The sequence below is a fragment of the Pantherophis guttatus genome, chromosome 9, assembly GCF_059756535.1.
Source record: "Pantherophis guttatus breed Tessera chromosome 9, ASM5975653v1, whole genome shotgun sequence".
NCBI classification, from domain to species: domain Eukaryota; kingdom Metazoa; phylum Chordata; class Lepidosauria; order Squamata; family Colubridae; genus Pantherophis; species Pantherophis guttatus.
This window is the reverse complement of record NC_142071.1, coordinates 2699308-2717158: the sequence shown is the minus strand read 5'-3', so window position 1 is coordinate 2717158 and position 17851 is coordinate 2699308. Positions and strand designations below refer to the sequence as shown.

General features: G+C 44.6%; 1 protein-coding gene across 1 annotated transcript in view; it reads left to right on the top strand.

Annotated features, from left to right (window-relative positions):
• Nucleotides 1-8061: 8061 nt before the first annotated feature.
• Nucleotides 8062-17851, top strand: part of ANK1 (ankyrin 1) — a 157704-nt gene continuing 147914 nt past the window's right edge. The window contains exon 1 of the mRNA XM_087875798.1: nt 8062-8223. The gene's annotated coding sequence lies outside the window, so the exon portion shown is untranslated. The remainder of the gene's footprint in view (nt 8224-17851) is intronic.

Genomic DNA, 17851 nt, shown 5'->3' with positions numbered 1-17851 from the left:
CATTCCCTCCCCAATCCAGGAGAAGGATACTGCAAAATCCCCATTTCCTCCCCATCAGCTGGGACTTGGGAGGCTGAGAATAGATGGGGATGGGGCCAGTCAGAATTTTTACTATCTGTTCTCCAAACTACTCAAAATTTCCGCTACCGGTTCTCCAGAACTGGTCAGAACCTGCTGAAACCCACCTCTGGCTTAGGGTAGGGAAGGGAAAGGAAGGGAGGAGAGGAGAGGAGAGAAGAGAAGATGGAATGGAGGAGAGGAGAGGACAGGAGGAGAGGAGAGGAGAAGAGAAGAAGAGAAGATGGAATGGAATAGAGGAGAGGAGAGGAGAAGAGAAGAGAAGAGAAGAGAAGAGAAGAGAAGAGAAGATGGAATGGAATGGAGGAGAGGAGACGAGAGGAGAAGAGAAGAGAAGAGAAGAGAAGAGAAGAGAAGAGAAGAGAAGAGAAGATGGAATGGAATGGAGGAGAGGAGAGGAGAGGAGAGGAGAGGAGAGGAGAAGAGAAGAGAAGAGAAGATGGAATGGAGGAGAGGAGAGGAGAGGAGAGAAGAGAAGTTGGGATGGAATGGAATGGAATAGAATAACAGAGTTGGAAGGGACCTCGGAGGTCTTCTAGTCCAACCCCCTGCTTAGTCAGGAAACCCTCCACCACTTCAGACAAAGGGTTGTCCAATCTCTTCTTAAAAACTTCCAGTCTTCACAACTTCGGGAGGCCAGTCGTTCCACTGGCGAACTCTTCTCGTGGTCGCCTCCAGAAGTTGTGAACGCTCCAACACGGGAAGCTTCTTAAGGAAGAGCTTGGACCACCCGCTGTCCGAAATGCTTTAGGATCGCCTCCCGCCTAAAAGAAAGAAAGGGAGCGTGGGAACATCGGTGACAATCTGGAAGCCACAGATAAATTGGGGGACGGGACCCTCGACTTTCAGCCTCCCAGGAGAGGTGTGTGTGGGGGGCATGGATTCCAGTGCCCATTTTCCCCAGCCAGCAGAGCCCATGGGGTTTAAACCCCCCCCCAAAAAAGGATGCCTCCTGCAGGCATCTGAGCCAGGGCTGATGTCCCCCTTTCCATCCCCCCCCCGCAGCATTTCATTCTTTCGCGACCAGCTGGCCTGGGAGCCGGACCGACGCTCCGTTGCACAGCGGCCGAGGAACCGCGAGGGGGCAGCAGAGCTGCACGCGTGGCATTTTTTTTTCCTGCACGGCTCTGCCACCCTTTAGCTCGTCCTTCCATCCTCCCGGGACGTCTGGGAATTGTAGTCCCGTATAGCTGAAGCCCCACCTGGATGGAGAAGGGTCGTCTGCGGAGGGCGGCGATGGAAACGTTTGGATAATTCAGGCGGGCAGCTGCAGTTTTTGTAAGCAGGTTTAATCCCCCAGCCGCCTTCGTTCTGTTCTGTTCTGTTCTGTTCTGTTCTGTTCTGTTCTGTTCTGTTCTACTCTACTCTACTCTACTCTACTCTACTCTACTCTACTCTACTCTACTACATTCCAACTACATTCCATTCTATATTTATTATTCTACTCTACTCTACTCTACTCTACTCTACTCTACTCTATTCCATTCCAACTACATTCCATTCTATATTTATTATTCTATTCTACTCTACTCTACTCTACTCTACTCTACTCTACTCTACTCTACTCTACTCTACTCTACTCTACTCTATTCCATTCCAACTACATTCCATTCTATATTTATTATTCTATTCCATTCCATTCCATTCCATTCCATTCCATTCCATTCTATTCTATTCTATTCTATTCTATTCTATTCTATTCTATTCTATTCTACTCTACTCTACTCTACTCTACTCTACTCCATTCCAACTACATTCCATTCTATATTTATTATTCTATTCTATTCTATTCTATTCTATTCTATTCTATTCTATTCTATTCTATTCTATTCTATTCTATTCTATTCTACTCTACTCTACTCTACTCTACTCTACTCTACTCTACTCTATTCCATTCCAACTACATTCCATTCTATATTTATTATTCTATTCCATTCCATTCCATTCCATTCCATTCCATTCCATTCCATTCTATTCTATTCTATTCTATTCTATTCTATTCTATTCTATTCTACTCTACTCTACTCCATTCCAACTCCATTCCATTCTATATTTATTATTCTATTCTATTCTATTCTATTCTATTCTATTCTATTCTATTCTATTCTATTCTATTCTATTCTATTCTATTCTATTCTATTCCATTCCATTCCATTCCATTCCATTCCATTCCATTTCTGCTTATTTCTCTGTAATTTTTGGTTGAAAAGTGACAAAAATACTTCTTGATATATCTTTATTCCCAGGGTTTATTCTCTGTTTGCACACTTCATTCAGGTATTAAAATTTACAGGCAGGGCCATATTTTGATGCGTGAGTGGGTGACAGCAGCAAAGAGATACCCACACACATACCCACAAACACATCTCTCTCTCCCACCCTCCCTCCCTCCCTCTCTCTCTCTCTCTCTCTCTCTCTCTCTCTCTCTCTCTCTCTCTCTCTTTGGAAAAGTTGTGGGTTGTTAAAGTGATTTTGGGTTTCATGTGTGGTATGAAGCCAGACTTCGATGTGATTGACTTGACAAAGCTAAGGGAAATGATTTGATTTATTGAGCAAGGGGCTGGACTAAAGCAGCGGTCAGCAACTGGTGGTCCGTGATTAAATTTTGGTGGTCCGCAGAAAAATTATTTGCACTTTTTATATTGCACTAAATCAAGAGTCCTCAATCTACGGCCCCTGGGACGGATACGTGCAATGAACATTTGTGTTGCTGCAGAGAATCTCCCCCTTCAGGGTCTTTTTGTGTGGGTTGGAGGCTATTGGGCTCTTTGTAGGAAAGCAACGTTGCTATATTTGTTTCCAGTCGGCGTCTCTTGTTTCTGAACTCTGTGGGGCTTTGCCAAGGAAGGCCTTTGGCAGGGTGCCAAAGAAGATAAAGGTTTGTGATAAATCCGAAGGATTTTTTCTGAAGGACTTGTTTTGGAATTAATTTGGACTCAGCTGGGAATGAAGTAATTCTCAGCTGTTATAATAAAATAGGTTTGTTTGGGACTAATTGTGTCTTGTAATGACTAAGTGAGCATAGGTCACAACAGGTTTAAAGATGAATAATCAGCAAAGGAGAATCTATCTGATATGTCGCCATTAGGAGATAACAAGATTTCACTCCTCCTCAAATTTTCCCCTTAAGAGCCATTATTTTCTTTCATGCTTAGGAATATTTTTCTTACAAAAGTCATACTCTTAATTTGAGTGGCTTTCTGCAACCGAAAAATAAAAGGGGAAAATCCAACAGAATGTGCCTAATTTTCTTCCTGGAGAGCTGAGAGAAGTTGAATGATTAAGAGTTTCTCTATGGTTCCTGCTGTGCGCATTTAAAAATAATAAGCACATTAACTTTCCTGATGTGAAAATTGCCCAGGATTGAAATCTTACTGGAAATTAAACATCAAATGCAAAGTTCATCAGACAGACTTCTAAACGTTTCAGTAGCTGCATTAAACATAATCCCTGATCCATTGAGTTAAATTTAAACTACTTCTTGCAAAACCCAAGTTTATTTTATTTGGCTGCTTTTAAAATAATGGTTAAATGGCCATTATGGGTTCATGTGGGATGATAACTGCCTATACCTATTTCAATAACATTAAAATAGAATTGGAATGGACGTTGTTTGACTGGCCACATCCTCGACATATCATTTCTGACATTTATAAATTGCTTCTGTTGTATATTAGGTGTCTAAGGACCCACGCTACAATAGAAAGAGCGCAGAGAAGAGCAACAAAGATGATTAGGGGACTGGAGGCTAAAACATATGAAGAACGATTGCAGGAACTGGGTATGTCTAGTTTAATGAAAAGAAGGGCCGGGGGAGACATGATAGCAGTCTTCCAATATCTCAGGGGCTGCCCCAAAGAAGAGGGAGTCAAGCTATTCTCCAAAGCACCAGAGGGTAGGACAAGAAACAAGTTGAGCCTGGTGGAGCAGTGGACTAAAGCGCTGTTAAATAGCACTTAGCTGCCAGCTGCCTGCAATTACTGCAAGTTTGAATCTCACCAGGTTCAAGGTTGACTCAGCCTTCCATCCTTCCGAGGTAGGTAAAATGAGGACCCGGATTGTGAGGGCAATAAGCTGACTTTGAATAAAAAAGAACACCTCTTGGGGGGGGCCTGAAAGCCCTACTAAGCAGGTATATACAAAAGTATGAAGGTTATTGCTTAACGCATTGTAAGCCGCCCTGAGTCTCCGGAGAAGGGCGGCATATAAATCGAACCAATAAACAAACAAACAAACAAACAAACAAACAAACAAACAAACAAACAAACAAACAAACGGTGGAAACCAGTCAAGGAGAGAAGCAACTTAGAACTAAGGAGAAATTTCCTGACAGTGAGAACAATTAATCAGTGGAGCAACCTGCCTCTACAAGTTGTATATGCTCCAACACTGGAAGATTTTAAGAAGATGCTGGATAACCATTTGTCTGAAGTGGTGTAGGGTTTCCTGCCTAAGCAGGGGGTTGGACTAGAAGACCTCCAAGGTCCCTTCCAACTCTGTTATTCTATTCTATTCTATTGGAGCATTCACAACTTCTGGAGGCAAGTTGTTCCACTGATTAATTGTTCTAACTGTCAGGAAATTTCTCCTTAATTCAAGGTTGCTTCTCTCCTTGATTCGTTTCCACCCGTTGCTTCTTCTCCTGCCCTCAGGTGCTTTGGAGAATAGCTTGACTCCCTCTTCTTTTACCTGGATCAAGATGCAGATTACAGCACCTCCTGGAAAACACGCCGAAACACGCATGAATTCCAGGTTTCTGTAAATGCCGGAGGCAGCAAGGGTGATGGATGGACCATATCTTGAGAGGCTGACAAGGTTCTCCCCAACAGCTCAGGAGCTGAATGTTCTTCCAGCTTTTTTTTTTTTCTCCTCTTTAGTTTTATCTGATTCAATTCTCTTTTCAATCTGGCCACCTCCAGATGTGCTGGGCCACCACTCCTTTGGCTGGCTCGCCATACACAGCTGGAGGCGCCTGGTATGGGCGGGGCGGGGGGGAGGTCCTGTTTGGGAGGATTAACTAAGTCCATTCTTGGCATCTATTCTGGCTAACCTGCCCTGGCCAGCTGTCCTGTGCCTTTGCTTAAGAGAGAAGCACTGTGTGTGTGTGTGTGTGTGTGTTTGTGTGATTAGTTGTGAGTCAGCCAAACAGACATTTAATTTGTGTTTGCCAGTTTGGTCAGCCTAGCCCAGTGCCCCCTCTGTGGGCATGTGAGCCGTCACCCCAGTTCAGCTGGACTGCGTATGCGCGCCGCCTGCCAGCCAGCTACTTCTCAGGTCTTTGCTGCACATGCACAGGGCGTGTGAGGGGCCCATGCACGCATGCACTGGGGTGGGGCATGTGCGGGGGCCCCCGCATGCAAGGGGGTGGATGCATGCCTCGGGGCGTGCATGCATGCACGGGGGCAGGGCGCCACACACGCATGCATGGGGGGCAGGGCACAGGTATTGGGCCTCGTGCGCATTGCATTTGGGGGGGGCGCATGCATCTGCATGTACACAAACTTTGGGCACTCGGTCCGGAAAAGGTTAACCATCACTGGAATATGGAATATAGAATGGAATGGAATGGAATGGAATGGAATGGAACAGAATAGAAGCTGGAAAGGATCTTGGAGGTCTTCTAGTCCAGCCCCCTCTCAAGCAGGAGAACCTATACTATTTCAGACAAATGGCTGTCCAGTCTCTTCTTAAAAACCTCCAGTTACGGAGGGCCCACAATTTCTGGTGGCAAGCTGTTCCACTGGTTAATTGTCCTCACTGTTAGGAAGTTTCTCCTTAATTCCAGGTTGCTTTTCTCTTTGATTAGTTTCCACCTATTGCTTCTTTTTTTATTTTTTTTTATTAAAGAGTTTTACAGAAAGGAAAAAAAAATTTTTTTACAAGTATTTCCCCATCCTTCCCTCCCTCCCTTCCTCCCCCCCCCGAACTTCCCAGAACAAAATACAGGGTATACAATTGACAATCATATGCTAAACTATGTTAATAAACTAAGGATTCCTATCCCCCCCCTTCACACTTTAACTCCCCTTTTACTTAACTAACTATAAATACTCTTAATTTTTCTATTCATTCATAAGCTATTTGATACTTTTTAGTCCTTTATTTGTTTTGAATATAATCAATCCATCTTCTCCATTCCGATATAGATCTTTCTTGTGAGTGATATTTCAAATATGCCGAAATCTTCGCCATTTCTGCCAAATTCTCTACTTTTAATGTCCATTCTTCAATAGTAGGCAAATCTTCCTTCTTCCAATATTGCGGCCACCAAAAGTTTAGCTGCAGTTATTAAATTTAAAATCAATTTAGTCTCTATAACCGTACAATCTGTGATTATACCCAGCAAAAACAATTGTGGAGTAAACTTTTATCTTCTTTTTAAAAATATTTTGGATAATCCACCATATTTTAATCCAAAATGCTTTAACCTTTTTACAAGTCCACCATATATGATAGTAAGTGGCATCATCACAATCGCATCTCCAACACTTAGATTGTAAATTCGGATACATACAAACCTATTGCTTCTTGTCCTGCCCTTTGGTGCTTTGGAAAATAAATGGACTCCCTCCTCTTTGTGGAAGCCTCTCAAATACTGGAAGACTGCTATCATGTCACCCCTAGTCCTTCTTTTCTTTAGACCGGCCATACCCAGGTTCCTTCAACCACTCTTCATATGTTCTGGTCTCCAGGCCTTTAATCATCTTAGTTGTTCTGTGTCTCAGCATCTTTTTTTATAGTGCGATGACCAAAAGTGGATGCAAGCATTCCAGGTGTGGTCTTACTAAGGTTTTACTCATTCAGGATGCCGCAGCAATAAAGTAATATTTATGGAATTTCCCATGGTGGTTTTTTTTGACATGGCCTATCTCAAGTGGCTGGCAAACGAGGTTGAATGCCAAGGCGACTTTAATAAAGAGGTGGGGAACCTCAGGAATATTTATGGATGATGGGTTTTTTTTGGAGCTGGCTAGCTGATGCACAGAACCAAGTCTGGGCCGAGACCAAAAGTATACGATATAAATAACTCAGTGTCTGGAGCTGGTTTGATGGTACACCTTATCAGGGACTTGGATAAAACCCAAATGTTTGAGTAGCCGCCAAAGACAGTCCAAATATATCATCTTTGGCCCTGGTGTACCTGCCTTCCCCTCTTCAGGTATCAAACTAGGGAATATTATTAGAAGAAACATTATCTCTACCTCTCTATTTCAAGCTGTCATGCAGGCATGGCATTCAAAATGCAACAGAGGTGAAGGCAGTTATCATGTCACCTTTCGGTGAAAACCTAAATAGGGTTCCCACTTTACGTAATCTCTGCATACTTCTTGTAGGTTGTTGTTAGTTTAGATGGTTTAGGGGTGGAGAATTTTTTTTTTCTTTTTAAATTTGATTTATATGCCGCCCTTCTCCGGAGACTCAGGGCGGCTTACAATGCGTTAAGCAATAGCCTTCATTCTTTTGTATATTTTATACAAAGTCAGCTTATTGCCCCCACAAACTGGGTCCTCAATTTACCCACCTTAGAAAGGATGGAAGGCTGAGTCAACCTTGAGCCTTGGAGAGATTCGAACCAGCAGAAATTGCAGGCAGCTGTGTTAATAACAGGGTGCACTAAACCACTGTACTATCAAGGCTCTTTAATTGTGGAGGGTGGGAGTGTGTTTGGGGATTGTTAATGTGTGTTGGACCTGGTCTTTGGGTGTTAAGTGGATTTCGTTGTATGGGTATACTGTGTATACACATACAACGACAATAAAGTTATTTATTCACTCGGCCGAAGAGGTTGTAGAAAAAATGCTTTGAAAAGTTTAAAAAAAAAAAAAGTTGGCCATGCCCACCCAGTCACATTACCCCCCCACCACCAAGCCACGCCCACAGAACCGGCAGTAACAAATTTTAGATTTCACCCCTGGAACAGATGGTGGATTTCTCCCCTTCTAAAAAAAAAATAACAATCACTTTTTTTTTCTCAAAAACCAGAAGCAATTCTTCAAGTGAGCAAAGAGGAGCCAGACGGGTTTACTTCCTTGGGTGTGGCAAGATTTTGGAATGACTGGCAATGGCTTCAGCGCAGGAGGAACATGTCTCAATAGGCAGATGTTGACTCCCAAGCTGGCATGGAGTCAGTAAAGATCAATCTGGGTGAGTCGTCTTTTCAAATATAATTGCCATTAGGCATGTGTTGTGCGACTGTTTTCATGAACAAACCGTTTTTTGACCCCCTTTTCTTTGGGGCAGCCCCTCAAATACTGGAAAACTGGTATCATGTCACCCCTAACTCTTCTTTTCTTTAGACTAGCCAGACCCAAATCCTGCAGCTGTTCTTCATATGTTTTAATTTCTAAGCCTTTGATCATCTTAGCTGCTCTTCTCTCAACTTTTTCCAAAAGTCTCAACATCTTTTTTGTAGTACGGTGACCAGAACCGGTAAGGTGTGGCCTTACGAGGGTTTAATGTTGTTGTTCTTGTTGTTAGTTGTGAAGTCGTATCGGAACCAATCGCGGCTACATTGTTCTGTCCCCGTCTCACACACGCACACAGACAGCCGGGGGTTAAATAAACTGGCAGACAACCAATTCTTTCGATAAGAAGCTTGGCAGCAACCCAGTAGCTGCTTGCCAAGAACTTTACTCATAAACAAAATACCCACAGTCAAGAATTGTCCAGTTCGTAAAATAAATCCAAGGCCGATAATGTTGTTTCCAAAGATGCAATGTGACTCGATAGTAGTTAGTTTTGTCCGTCACAGAGTCTGAATGGCCACCTCACCCCCTTTTATACCCTGTGGGGTGTGGTCCAGTGACTCAGCCTAATCTCTGGCACCCCTTTTCTTCTGTTGCGCGCGCTTATCTCTGCGACGCTGCCGAGGATCCAGCCAAGACTCATTTCCCTCATCACTGTCCACCTGTGGCTGCGTGGACGTGCTTGGCCCCGGCCCTATCTCTTGCCCTTCGGCGGACACCGAAGGCATTGCCAGAGAGGAGGGTCCTGGAGAGGGAGGCCTTGCCAACTCCTCTCCTTCACTCTCGGAGTCCTCTCCTGCCGATGACACAGGCTCAGGTAACGGAGCCACAACACACATGGACAACGTTCCTCCAGGCTTTTCTGTCCTCTACCATCCTATGGAGTCCATTGAAGCTCACGCCGACTGCTTCAGTGACTCCATCCAGCCACCTCCTTCTCTGCCGTCCCCTTCTTCTTCTTTTGCCCTCCATCGTTCCCAGCATTTGGCTCTTCTCCAGGGAGTCCTTCCTTCTCCTTAGGTGGCCAAAGTATTTGAGTTTCCTCTTCAGGATCTGGCCTCCTAAAGAACAGCCAGGGTTGATCTCCTCTAGGACTGACCGGCTGGATCGCCTTGCAGTCCAAGGGACTCGCAGGAGTCTTCTCCAGCACCAGAGTTCAAAGGCCTCCATTCTTTGGCGCTCAGCCTTCCTTATGGTCCAACTTTCACAGCCATATAATGCAACTGGGAATGTATGTAACTGGTGACCAGAACTGGTTGCAGTATTCCAGCTGTGGCCTTACTAGGGTTTTATAAAGCGGTACTAATACTTCACATGATCTTGATACTATTCCTCTGTTTATACAACGTGTTAGCTTTTTTGGCTGCTGCTGCATATGGCTGGCTCCGCTTCAAGTGACTCCAAGGCCCTTCTCACAGTTACTTCTGGTTCTTCTGGTCCTTTGCACACTCTGTCCTTCTGTAAAATGTGATTTTTCAGTTCTGGCCTTGATTGCATTTGTCTGAATAGCTTGCTCTTGCATAGCCAAAATCAAGTCTTTAATTTATTCCACTTTTAGCCATTGGCAGGTTTTATCTTTATCCATTTCCCCTTGATCTTCTGCAGAAACTACGGTAACGATGTAATGTACTGCTTTTCCTGGACAGCATTCTTTTCTTGTTATTTTCTATTATAGTCCTTCAATATTCACATTTTTCTTTCCAGCACCATCAGTAAGTTCCAGATTTTTAAACTTGCATTAATGCACGTTCTTGGCTGTCTTTTACGTAATCACCCAATAAACACTTTCCTTCGTTGACGGGTTGTTAGACTTGAAATAAAAAATTCCATTTCTGCTGAGCAGGTAGAATCTATCAATATCGTTACAGAGCTGTAATGCATAGTATTGCTTTTCCCCTTTTTCTAAACGTTCACTTCAGCTAGGATCCAGAGAATAATTCTAGCAGTGCCTGATGGAGTTTCGACCATTTAATTGTCTCTCTAATCATTTTTTTCACTCTTTGGATATTTTATTCATCACGTTTTTAGCTTGTTCACGCTCGATGTTATCAAAATTTAAAATGCCACAGCCCAAGAAGTCAAGTGAGCTTCCAATGTCAAATGAAAGTCAAGTGGAGGTCAAACGTGCTCCCAATATTACTTCAATCCTTTTGAACAGAATCACTTAAGTTCAGCCATTTAGGGACTTTTCTGCATTCTTGTGAAGAAGAAGAAGAAAAAAAACCGGCAAGGAAGAGCGGGGTTTCAATTTGGGATTTATTTTTTTAAGAAACATATCGTACGTTAATTTTTTATTTTGTTTTATTGTTTTGCTACTAAGTGGTTTCTCACTCGCGAATCAATTTTTGGCAGCCCAAAGCAACCTCCAGTGATGCATATTTATTGATTCAACACGCTGGAAATGTTTACAACATTTGTTACCAAGCCTGATTTTGACTGATACAATTGCTGAGCTGGCTCTCCAAGCAAGGATTTGAACCCCGAGCTCCGAATGCCTTCTGGCTCTAAAGGGCAGCCGGGAAAGATTTCCCTTCCCTTCCTGCCCATAATGGGGGCATCTTGTTCCTCCACCATTCAGAAGGTTGGACAGACAAGGACAGACGCTTTTATTGTCCTACCAAGTGATTGTCTTTTACTCTGAATGGGGAGGATGAATGTGGTGGCTCAGTGGCTAAGATGCTGAGCTTGTCGATCGAAAGGTCGGCAGTTCAGCGGTTCGAATCCCTGGTGCCGCGTAATGGGGTGAGCTCCCGTGACTTGTCCCAGCTTCTGCCAACCTAGCAGTTCGAAAGCAGGTAAAAAAAGCAAGTAGAGAAATAGGGACCACCTTTGGTGGGAAGGGAACAGCGTTCTGTGCGCCTTTGGCGTTGAGTCATGCCGGCCACATGACCACGGAGACGTCTTCGGACAGCGCTGGCTCTTCGGCTTTGAAATGGAGATGAGCACTGCCCCCTAGAGTTGGGAACAACTAGCGTATATGTGCGAGGGAACCTTTACCTTTACCTTTACTCAGTGGTGAAATCTTAACTGGTTTGCTGGCATGTGCGCTGCGCACCAAAAGGAGGCTTGGGAAGGTAACTAGATCAGCTGGGGGGGAATCAGCTGTGGCGCGCGAGCTTGGGAACCTTTTTAAAAACTTTTTAAAAGCATTTTTTACTACCGGTTCTCCGTAACCGGTAGTAAAAAATGCTTTAAAAAGGTAAAAAAAAAAATGCTTTAAAAAGGTAAAGAAAAGGTTCTAAAAATCACAGCTGTGGTGCACAATTGTTGGAAACTTTCCCCCCCCTTTTTAAAAGAATTTTTAACGGAATTTTTGCTACGGGAGAACCGGTAGCAAAAAAAAAAATGCTTTAAAAAAGCATTAAAAAAGCATTTGAAAAAATGCTTTTAAAAAGTTTTTAAAAAGGTTCCAAAGCTCGCGTACCACAGCTATGATCGTCGGAATTTTTAAAAAAATCTTTTTTACCTTTTTACCTTTTCTCCAGAGCCGGTAGTAAAAAAATGCTTAAAAAGTAAAAAAAAAAAAAAAAGTTCCTACAATCGCACGTCACTCAGATGATCTTCAGAACTTTTTTAAAAAACTTTTTTTTACTACCGGTTCGGGCGAACCAGCCCGAACCGGTAGCATTTCACCCCTGCTTTTACCTTTATGAATGTGGAACTTTCGAATATTATCTTCTGCAAACGGAGGCCCTACAGAGGTCTTGCACTACCACCTGTATCAAAGGTTCAAGAGTCAAAAGAGCCGGTTCTGAAACATTTGCAGAATAGAGTGAATGTTGATAGCGAGGCATAGAAATTATCGTGGATGCTGAGTTCCTTCATCACAACCCATGACTTTCCCACTTCCACACTGCTGCTGTATCATCTTCTTTTAACAACCCCATAATCCCTTGTGGGGTGGAGCTGAGTGTTTATTGGCCGGATGCCTTTCCTCTCACCAATGCGGAGTTTTGTTCAGCTGATATATTCTCATTGTGACTAGAGAGAGAAATATCTGCCTCTACCTAGGATCGAACTCACAGCCTCCTGATCGTGAGGCGAGAGCTCCACCTCTAGGCCACTGCACCACTCACATTGCTCCTGTATGCACATACAGGATTGTAGGGTCTTTGGTGATCTCTGAACTTGATGGTTTTCTTGCAGGCATTTCACTACCAAACTAGGTAACATCATCAGTGCTGGAAGGGAACGGAAGCTACAAATATACTCCTGTATCAGCACTGATGATGTTACCTAGTTGGGTAATGAAACAAATGCAAGAAAACCACCAAGTTTGGAGAGTACCAAGAACCCCACAGTCGTCCGCCTTCCCCTCTCCGCCTCTTCCACCCCACAAACCCCACTCCAGTGGTGAAATCTATTTTTTTTACTACCGGTTCTGTGGGCGTGGCTTGGTGGGCGTGGTGTGGCTTGGTGGATGTGGCTTGGTGGGACGGGAAGGATATTGCAAAATCCCCATTCCCTTCCCACTCCTGGGGCCAGCCAGAGGTGATATTTGCCAGTTCTCCGAACTACTCAAAATTTCCACTACCGGTTCTCCGAACTACTCAAAATTTCCACAACCGGTTCTCCGAACTACTCAAAATTTCCACTACCGGTTCTCCGAACTACTCAAAATTTCCACTACCGGTTCTCCGAACTACTCAAAATTTCAACTACCGGTTCTCAGAACTACTCAAAATTTCCACTGCCGGTTCTCCGAACTACTCAAAATTTCCACTGCCGGTTCTCCGAACTACTCAAAATTTCCACTACCGGTTCTCTGAACTACTCAAAATTTCCACTACTACTGGTTCTCCGAACTACTCAAAATTTCCACTGCCGGTTCTCCGAACTACTCAAAATTTCCACTACCGGTTCTCCAGAATCTATCAGAACCTGCTGGATTTCACCCCTGCCCCACTCCCTTCTAGCGTGGAGGATGTTACCTATTTTCAGGTCTGCAAGAAAAGAACCAAGAGAGCACCAAAGACCCCCTCCTTGCAACCCTGAGCTGCAAATATTCTCCTCTATCGGTATTAATAGATGTTTGCCTTCCATTTTAAGCCCTTGTCTCGTCGGGTTTTTTTTTTTGCAGAATCAGCCCGTCTGCAAAAACACACAGGAAAAGTCAGTGAAAACTCCCCGGCATGTGGTGGATTTATCTGAATTGGCTTGTACGATTCCCAGCCTATGGCTATTTAAATCTAAACAAAGACACCTAGGCACGCACCCAAGCCAACCCCGTGGCAGCATAATGAGTAGCGGTTTTGTAAAACTACACTTGGAGGCTTAGCGTGTTGCGTGAGGCTGGCTGTTGTGCCTACCCGATAAATTCCGCTCGAACAAAACAATACTTACTGCAATCTGCTAACCTATCATGAAGCTCCCTCCCCCTTCCTCGTTGCATTGATTCACACAACTTGGAATGATCTCCGGCTGTGGGAAATTTAGACTTCTGAATGCTGGAGCATGCTTTTTTTTTTTTTTTAAATTGATTTATATGGCGCCCTTCTCCGGAGACTCAGGGCGGCTTACAATGCGCTCAGCAATACCCTTCATACTTTTGTATTTTTATACAAAGTCAGCTTATTGCCCCCACAATCTGGGTCCTCATTTCACCTACCTTAGAAAGGATGGAAGGCTGAGTCAACCTTGAGCCTGGTGAGATTCGAACTTGCAGTAATTGCAGGCAGCTGGTCTTAATAACAGGGTGCTTTAGACCACTGTACTACCAAGGCTCATTTGCCTTACAATGTCACAAGACCTCAGGATTCGTTATGCTGGACGTCCCCACAACTTTCCCCCCCTCCACACCTCTCCCCTATTTCAGTCCTATACCAGCCTAGCCATTCTTTGCATCTTTTGGAACAGAATAGAGTTGGAAGGGACCTTGGAGGTCATCTAGTCCAGCCCCCTGCTCAAGCAGGAGAACCTATGCCAGTGACTGTCCAATCTTGTCTTAAAAACATCCAGTGATGGAGCCCCCACTCCTTCTGGTGGCAAGTCGTTCCACTGGTTAATTATCATCACTGTTAGGAAGTTTCTCCTTCATTCCAGCTTGCTTCTCTCCTTGATGAATTTCCATCCATTTGTTTCTTGTTTTGTGCTTTGGAGAATAATTTGACTCCTTCTTCTTTGTGGCAGCTTAACAGTCGCTTGGTCGCTCGTCGTTGTGAGCCGCCCTGAGTCTTTGGAGATAGGGCGGCATACAAATTTTATAATAATAATAATAATAATAATTTTATTTCTATACCGCCCTTCTCCCGAAGGACTCAGGGCAGTGTACAGCCAATTTAAAAACACAAGACACAACAATAATTAAAAATGAATGAATGAATGAATGAATGAATGAATGAATGAATGAATGAATAAATAAATACTGGAAGACTGCTATCATAATTCTTCTTTTCTTTGGACTAGCCAAACTCAAATCCTGCAACTGTTCTTCGTATGTTTTAGTCTCCAGGCCTTGGATCCTCTTAGTTGCTCTTCTCTGAACTTTTTCCAAAGTCTCAACGTCTTTTTTTGTAGTGTGGTGACCAAAAATTGGTTGGAGTCTTCCTCCAGGTATGGTCTTACTAGGGTTTTATAAAGTGGTACTAATCCTTCACGTGATCTTGATTCTATGCCTCTGTTTATACAAACCAGGATTGTATTAGCCTTTTTGGCTGCTGCCGCACACGGCTGGCTCATATTCAAGCGATCCTCCACTAGGACTCCAAGGTCCCTCTCAAGAGTTCCTGCTTTTGAGCCTAATCTGTACTTATAGCAGGGGTGAAATTCAGCAGGTTCTGGCGAACCGGTAGCGGAAATTTTGAGTATTCGGAGAACCGGCAAATATCACCTCTGGCTGGTCCCAGAGTGGGATGGGAATGGAGATTTTGCAATATCCTTCCACCAGGAGTGAGGAGGGAATGGGGATTTTGCAATATCCATCCTCCAGGAGTGGGGCGGGAATGGGGATTTTGCAGTATCCTTCCCCCAGGAGTGGGGAGTGAATGGAGATTTTGCAGTATCCTTCCCCCAGGAGTGGGGAGGGAATGGAGACTTTGCAGTATCCTTCCCCTGCCACGCCCACCAAGCCACACCACACTCACCAAGCCACGCCCACAGAACTGGTAGTAAAAAAATTTGGATTTCACCACTGACTTTGATTTTTTTTTTTTCCTGCCTAAATGTAAAACTTTGCTTTTGTCCACGTTAACATTCATCTTGTTGGATAGGGGTCCATTGTTCAACTTTTTTGGATCCTGAACTTGTCAGCTGCAGCTCATGAAAGTTTTTGCCTTTGAATCAGATTTATTAGTCGAAGACGCTGCCATGCAAATCCTGATTTATTTATTTGTTTTGTTTTGTTTGGCCGGACATTAAATGGGTTTGGCCATTCAACATAACAAAACAAAAACCCACATACAAGCCATTCTTTCAGAGGTGGTGAGGACTGTATTTCCGACAATTACTTCTGAAAAGCTGTTCTGGGCACAGAGAAAGTGGGGTCTCCATAACAGACAAAACTTACCTGATCTCGGACTCATCCTGGGACCGAAAGATCTCTTTCTTTATCCCAGAAGAATTTGTAGCATTGGAGGAGGATTCTTGGCCTCACCAACACATAGAAAATAAAGTCCTTTCTTTAAGAAAAGTGGGGAGGGGACCAAATTCCCTCTCTAATCGAACTGTACAAGGTCCTCTCCGTCTTTCGAGATTATGGGATTTTGAGGAATATGATCTGCACCCTGCTAATTGGCCCAAAGTCACCCAGTTGGCTTTCTTGCCTAAGGCGGGACTAGAACTCACCCTCTCCTGGTGATTGGCCCAAAGTCACCCAGTCGCCTTTCTTGCCTAAGGCGGGACTAGAATTCACTGTCTCCTAGTGCTTGGCTCAAAGTCACCCAGTCATCTTTCTTGCCCAAGGCGGGACTAGAACTCACCCTCTCCTGGTGATTGGCTCAAAGTCACCCAGTCGCCTTTCTTGCCTAAGGCGGGATTAGAACTCACCCTCTCCTGGTGATTGGCCCAAAGTCACCCAGTTGCCTTTCTTGCCTAAGGCGGGACTAGAACTCACCCTCTCCTGGTGATTGGCTCAAAGTCACCCAGTCGCCTTTCTTGCCTAAGGCGGGACTAGAACTCACCCTCTCCTGGTGATTGGCCCAAAGTCACCCAGTCGCCTTTCTTGCCGAAGGCGGGACTAGAACTCACCCTCTCCTGGTGATTGGCTCAAAGTCACCCAGTCGCCTTTCTTGCCTAAGGCAGGACTAGAACTCACCCTCTCCTGGTGATTGGCTCAAAGTCACCCAGTCGCCTTTCTTGCCTAAGGCAGGACTAGAACTCACCCTCTCCTGGTGATTGGCTCAAAGTCACCCAGTCACCTTTCTTGCCTAAGGCGGGATTAGAACTCACCCTCTCCTGGTGATTGGCCCAAAGTCACCCAGTCGCCTTTCTTGCCTAAGGCGGGACTAGAACTCACCCTCTCCTGGTGATTGGCTCAAAGTCACCCAGTCGCCTTTCTTGCCTAAGGCGGGACTAGAACTCACCCTCTCCTGGTGATTGGCTCAAAGTCACCCAGTCGCCTTTCTTGCCTAAGGCGGGATTAGAACTCACCCTCTCCTGGTGATTGGCCCAAAGTCACCCAGTTGCCTTTCTTGCCTAAGGCGGGACTAGAACTCACCCTCTCCTGGTGATTGGCTCAAAGTCACCCAGTCGCCTTTCTTGCCTAAGGCGGGACTAGAACTCACCCTCTCCTGGTGATTGGCCCAAAGTCACCCAGTCGCCTTTCTTGCCTAAGGCGGGACTAGAACTCACCCTCTCCTGGTGATTGGCTCAAAGTCACCCAGTCGCCTTTCTTGCCTAAGGCAGGACTAGAACTCACCCTCTCCTGGTGATTGGCTCAAAGTCACCCAGTCACCTTTCTTGCCTAAGGCGAGATTAGAACTCACCCTCTCCTGGTGATTGGCCCAAAGTCACCCAGTCGCCTTTCTTGCCTAAGGCGGGACTAGAACTCACCCTCTCCTGGTGATTGGCTCAAAGTCACCCAGTCGCCTTTCTTGCCGAAGGCGGGACTAGAACTCACCCTCTCCTGGTGATTGGCCCAAAGTCACCCAGTCACCTTTCTTGCCTAAGGCGGGACTAGAATTCACTGTCTCCTGCTTTTTAGCCTGGTGCCTTCACCACTAGGCCGCACTGGCTCTCAGAATGCTGGCTGGGGAATTCTGGGAGTTGAAGTTCACACAATCAAAGGCTGCCAAGTTCAACGAACATTGGTTTAGAGTCTTTGTGAACCTTATCTTGGTAAGACTGACATCCGCATGAAGTTAAAAAAATAAGATTTCTTAGAATTCGAGCTGAACGCCATGTAACTTTTGTCGACATCCTTAAGTAGTTGTCGTGGCAACAATACAGAAAATTGTTTGCCATGGTTCCTTCTAGACTGGTATTTTCGATTTTCCCAGTACAGGTAGTCCTCGACTTACGACCACAACCGAACCCAGATTTTTCTGTTGCTAAGTGAAACATTTGTTAAGTAAATTTTGCCCCATTGTACG